At 40.9% G+C, this 5,887-nt stretch overlaps 1 long non-coding RNA gene across 1 annotated transcript; it reads right to left on the minus strand.

The window, feature by feature from the left end:
- Positions 1 to 3,675: 3,675 nt before the first annotated feature.
- Positions 3,676 to 5,682, minus strand: LOC309368002. The gene is made up of 3 exons (XR_014167472.1): positions 5,528 to 5,682; positions 5,185 to 5,335; positions 3,676 to 3,952 (listed from the first exon to the last, which is right to left on the minus strand). It is a non-coding gene; the product is annotated as an uncharacterized lncRNA (long non-coding RNA).
- Positions 5,683 to 5,887: the final 205 nt, after the last annotated feature.

Below are 5,887 nucleotides of genomic sequence, written 5' to 3' on the forward strand. Positions count from 1 at the left end.
TCCTTCCATCACCCTGTTTTTGAGGCCTTTCTTCAGTTGCCTTATCTTCTGGGCAGGTTGACCGAAAATGGTTCCTATGCAGAACAAAGACTGTGTGGAAAGAAGCACAAAGGTTTATTTCCAATCTTCTAAATCTAAGAGGTAGAAAATAAATATTTAACTGACTCTCCTTATGACACAACATATGCTACACCAGTAAGATGAAACGATAACAGGTTGTGCATACTTTCCAAGTGTCCCTATTTTCCAAGGACAGTCTCAGAATTATGAAAGTCATCCCAGCTTCTGAATAGATCTTGGAATGTCTCTATTTTCCAAGCTCAGAGAGGAGGATGAGCAGGGGAGTGAGAAATGTCCCTAATTTCATCTAAGGAATGTTATTGTTCAATGTGTATATCCCTCCCACCCCCACTGTCACAGCCAAGAATCTACAATGGGATCTTATTACACACGTGCTTGAGAATCTGGAATCCATCTTACCTATCATCTTGACTGGAGACTTTAATGCCTGCCTAGGCCAAGGGTGGGAAGTGTACACAAAAGCATGGGGGATCCTGGATACTTCTCTTCTCCCAGACGTCTGTTTTTGGGACTGTAGATCCTGGGATCCAGTAATTAATCTGGCAGGTCTGCGACTCACTAAGCTGACCATTACCAGGGCCCTGATGTAGCTCAATGGGCTAACCGATTGGGAAGGCTCTGGGAATTTTACCTATATCTCCTCGCAGGGAAATAGTGTGGTGGACTACATTCTGATACCCACTAAAATGATTCCCTACGTGGTTGAGTTCTACATAGGTGATCCTATGCTTAGTGACCACCTCCCTCTGCATTGCATTTCTCACATTTTCTCATTTAATCAACCCATCCTTTCCTTTGTTGCTTCTAAATTAAGATCCCATTTTTATTGCTGCCAAACTGTGGAATCAAAGAAAATGTTTCCTGGAAGGAATGTTTAAAATTCTGACAGCCCAGCTGACACACCGTCAAAAATTAAGTTGCAACCAAGCAGCTCTGAAGAACCACTGAAGAGCAGAACTAACTTCCCAAACGCCCAATGCATTATTTTGTCTTTTGTCTTAACAACAGTTTTTTCCTGTCATCACGACCCAGTAGGAACCCTAACCTGACATGCAAAAACAATGTGACTCTAATGGACAAAGAAAACACATTTACGATGATCCATTATTTATTGGTTACATAATACTCAGTTTCCTGAGGAAGGAAATCTAATCAAACTTTTTCCTAAGTTTGGAAGAATTGCAAAGTTTTGGTAAAGTTTCCTCACTCTAAGTAATGTCAGGACTTTTGTCCAAAAAAGAGGAAACTAGAGACCAATGATGCGTATCTACCAAAGCAAGCTGAATCTCATCGGTTAAGAATGCTTTTACTATAGAAAGAAAGAGATAAATATAAAAGAGAGTGATAAATGTAAAAAAATCATAGGCTCTAAACATGAAAAACAAACACACGTATTTCACGGGATCTATAGTTAATGGTTCCTTTTTGGCATTTAGATATTTGAAGATACAGAGTTCCAGCAAAGCACATCCCAGTTAATGGATGAAAATGCTTGAATGGTAAGCTCCCCCATTCAACCCTGCACTAAACAAGTTGGCTCAATGAAAATTATACAAATAGAAATCAGAAAACTGTAGTTGTCATTCAGTTACTGTAATTTGACGTGTGAGATTTATATTGGCCATTTACCTCATTTTCTATATGCAGCCCTAGTGTTGTGTTGGTTAGCTTTTCTCAACCTGGTGCATTCCACATGTTTTGGACTACAAATTCCATCAGCTCCATTCAGTAAAGCCGAGTGGGGTAGTCAACATGGTGACCTCTAGATGTTGTGGACTCTGACTTGCGTCAGTAGGTATAGAACCGCTATGCTGGGGAGTGTAGAATGGGGCAGAGATCTCAACTCACCCAAGCTCAGAACAACTAAACTATCACAGAACTCCCCATTCCACCTGCTGAAAAATGCAGATGGGCAAACATTAGGGAGAAAGCCTGAAGAAAGCCCTGGAACAGCAGGGCAAGAACTGACCCTTGATCTGCTGGATCCTGAGCAGACTCCCCTCCATGCTGTTACTTGACAGCATGAAGACCCAATCTGTGCCAGCTCCATTGCTATAGCTATCCCACCCCCTGACATGTGTGATAGGGCGGTAGATGCAGCCGTGGCTACACTGCTCTGCCACATCCTGCCACTGCTTAACCATGCTGTGGATTACTCTTGCAATAAATAAATACAGTGCCAGTTGGTCTTAGCTGATGATAACACAATGCTTTCCTGATAAGTGAATGCAGTGAATTTTTGAGATATTAAATAATTGGCGGTGACATTATTATGTGTTTGGAGGGGGGCGGAATGTAAGTATTAGATGAAAACAACAACTTGGTGGCAAGAATATCACTCTGATTCCTAGCTATTGAGTTATTGAGCTACTCTGTGAAATCTGACCCAAACATACAATGGAAACTGTCAGCCCCAATTAACCAAACCTCCAAATTGTCTGTGTTTAATGTCAAAAAATTATAAAACGTCCAGCAGGAGACAGCTGTTAGACACTCAAAGATACAGTTACTGACCTCAGTAGGAAAGGTTAAAGAAACCACCGATCTGAATATCATCAGAGCACAAAGGAAAATGAAAGCCATATGACCCAATCAACACTTCAAGAGGGATGTGAATATAATCAAAGATATATAGGAACTGGTACTGAGCCTTGAGGTTTGCCATTATTTGAAGCAAAGAATGTGAAATCCTTGATCTACACATGGCAAAGAGAAAAGATTATGGAGATAAAAACTTAAATCTAATATACACACCAAGCCACATGATTAACCATTAAGATGATAAATGGCGAATGAATATCATATGGCTTAAGGTGTCAAAAGCAGATGTTAAATTGAACAAAATAAACACACATCCACCAGGTTTTAGTGGAGAATGTGATAAAAGAGTGGTATGTAAGTATGTGTGTGTGCACGATATATGAGAAATGGTTTTTAAAAAAGTTATTTATTTATTTTTAAATAATGGATGAACAAAACTCCTCTAGTTTTCAGTTCTCCCACTAACACCATTTCTCTGCCTTCTCTGCCAAATACCTCTTGTGACTTATTTAAAGAAATTGCTTACATGGACCTTGAAGCAATGTCAAACACGGCATGCTGGCAAATGAGTTAAGTCATGGTTCTAATCAACACATGTGGATAAATCGTTGTGACTTTTTGAAAAAGACGTTGCCCTACTTGAATCCTGAATTCGCAGGAGCTCTACACTAGGCGATTCATCTGTGTATGTAGATGAGGTCTAAGTTCTTGGTGCAGTGGTCCTGTCACGGCATCCAATGCTTACACAAGCTCCATTTTTCAATGCAGACAGATTGCTACACCCCACACTCTCAGGTTCTCTGAACCCTGTGGCAGCCCTGCCAATCAATCAAACTCTTCAGGTAATAGCCAAACTCCATTTGCGTTCCGAGGTCCTGGAGAGGGACGGGCTGCTAGACAGCTGGAAAGAGACATATGGAAAGCACAGAATAGCCCAGGACATTGCAGTGCACCTGCCACAATGATAATGCTGAAGGAGGGGGCAGGGGGAGCAGATTTCATTAGAAATAGCATGTTTGGCTTTTTAAGTAATATCAAGGCTGAAATCGGCATGTTTTAATGGTTAGATACAGGAACTGACAAATGGGACCTGGCTGTAAATCAGTGACTTTGGTTGGTCTGGCATTCTTCCTCGCAAGCACTCAGCGATGGCTTGTTTACACAACCAAGATCCAGAGGTTATTGTCCTGGGATTGCTGCCCATCCCTTCTTTTGATTGTTAGGTTCACTTATCATGACATGAAAGAGAGGTAAGCCGAGAGCTCCAGATCTTGCCAGCAGATGTTGATTTTCTTTCAACTCATTTCAATTCCTGGTTCACCTTTCGACTCTGCTAAGGCAAATGAATATGCTTTTGGCTGGAGGTAGTTTTTATAGTGGGGTGCTGGCAGGATACCTGTCAGCCTAGAAGCTGGTCGTTAACTTTTTTAACGTTGCAAAACTTACGGTGATTGGGACTGACTTGCCAAAGGCCATTCAGTGAATCCAAGGCTGAGCTTGGATTTGAACCTTAAAGATCCCATAGTGACAACTCTAATGGACTACATTGGGGATCACATCACTCTTTTGACTCACTCTGTGCTCTGATTTCCCTATACGTCATCTAGTTCTGCAAGTAGAGCATGTTACCATTTCAGCATGCTCATTCTGTGCGTGTCCATAAGGAGGACCTATCGCTGCTGGTAATAAAAAGCGTAGAAGTAAACAAAAAGAATAATAGCCTGGCAGTGGTTCTGCCTGCAACAGTTACATCAGGAAACAACTGTGGCCGGTCATTTATTTAGATATACAGTATACAGTTTCATTGTGTTTACTAAAAATAAACCTATGTATATGATAGTTATGAGTGTTGTGTGGGATTTTTGCAATGTGAATTTCATTAAAGTTAGAGCGTTGCCAGCGAGCACCAGATTGAAAGCTGTACAAATTTATCAAGACTAGACAACAACTTGGAGGCTCTTGGCAGGACATTTTCCAGTATCAAAGAACTGGAGCTTTGTTTTTGTTTTCAACAGAACAATGAACATATTGTCAACCTGCAAAAGGCACCGGTGAATTCTGCTTCATTCACCTTCAAAAAATGGTATCTAGTATTGGAATGGGAGGCACTAATTGAGGTGGCTCCAATCCTTTCTGGTGGGTCCAAGAAAGTGGTGTTGGGAGACTGCTGCTTCATCCTGTGACCTTACACATAACAGGTTCTTCCTGATCTCCCTTGCTGTTTTTGGACACAAAGGTGTCCAAAGCTGTTTGTCGTTGCATGAAAAAGTTAGCTGTTGGCCTGCACTTAAATCAATAGGGCTTAAAAGAGCCAAACCTTGGTTAGATCTTTCCAATGTTCCAGTAATTAATGGCTTTTCCTATGGCCACTCTAAGGGAAAACTATCCCTTACTTTTACCTCAGGGGTATCGTATAATACAACTTGGGGTTTCCGTTACCGCATTTTACAGCAGCAGTAATGCAAGAATTTACTGCTGATCTTATAGGCTGAGACAAAAGTGTTCCATTTTATGAAGCCATTAAACACCTTGAAATTTTCCCACATTGAACATCAAGCTTACCGTGTTTCCAAATGTTCCCTGGTACTGCCATTCAGTATGTTTAACCCCGTAGTGTAATAAAATTATATGGTTTGACCAGATATTCTGTAATCCTGGGAGATATCACATCTGGACGATGTTTTGAGTGCAATCGAATACCTCAGAGACGTCACTGTCAAAATGAAACATCACTCTATCAGCAGAGCTTGTTAGTAGGGAACACCTGGTCTACGTGCAGCAAGGTTATTAAATTTCTCTTTCACAAAGAGAGCTTTCAAGAACCATTGGGGTACCATTTTTTATGACCAAGATTAAAATTTTAAACCAGACACATAAGAGCCTCCATTGTTTGTTTGTGGATTACCTGATCAGGAGAATAATTTATGCAAAACTTCTCGTTTTTCTTTTTCTTTTTGGCAGAGGAAGCACCTGACCCAGTTCTGCTGCTGAAGTCCAGCAGCTCTGGCCCTGGAGAAGAAATATCCCAACAGCCTTCTGTAAAATGCTGTTTGACAGAAGAGTGAGGTAATAACTGAAATAACTTTAAATGAATGATTTATGCAAACTTCCTTTATAACTACCTATTGCAGTATTTTAAATTAATCTGAAAAATGCACCGTCTTTCTATACCTGCAACTGGGAGGATCCTTGATGTGAAGAACACACCGTATACCCTCGTTCACAAGAGCTGTCTATTCATCTTGATGGAAGGGCGGCCCTGCAT

The sequence above is a fragment of the Podarcis melisellensis genome, assembly GCF_964234715.1.
Source record: "Podarcis melisellensis genome assembly, chromosome: 4".
NCBI classification, from domain to species: Eukaryota; Metazoa; Chordata; class Lepidosauria; order Squamata; family Lacertidae; genus Podarcis; species Podarcis melisellensis.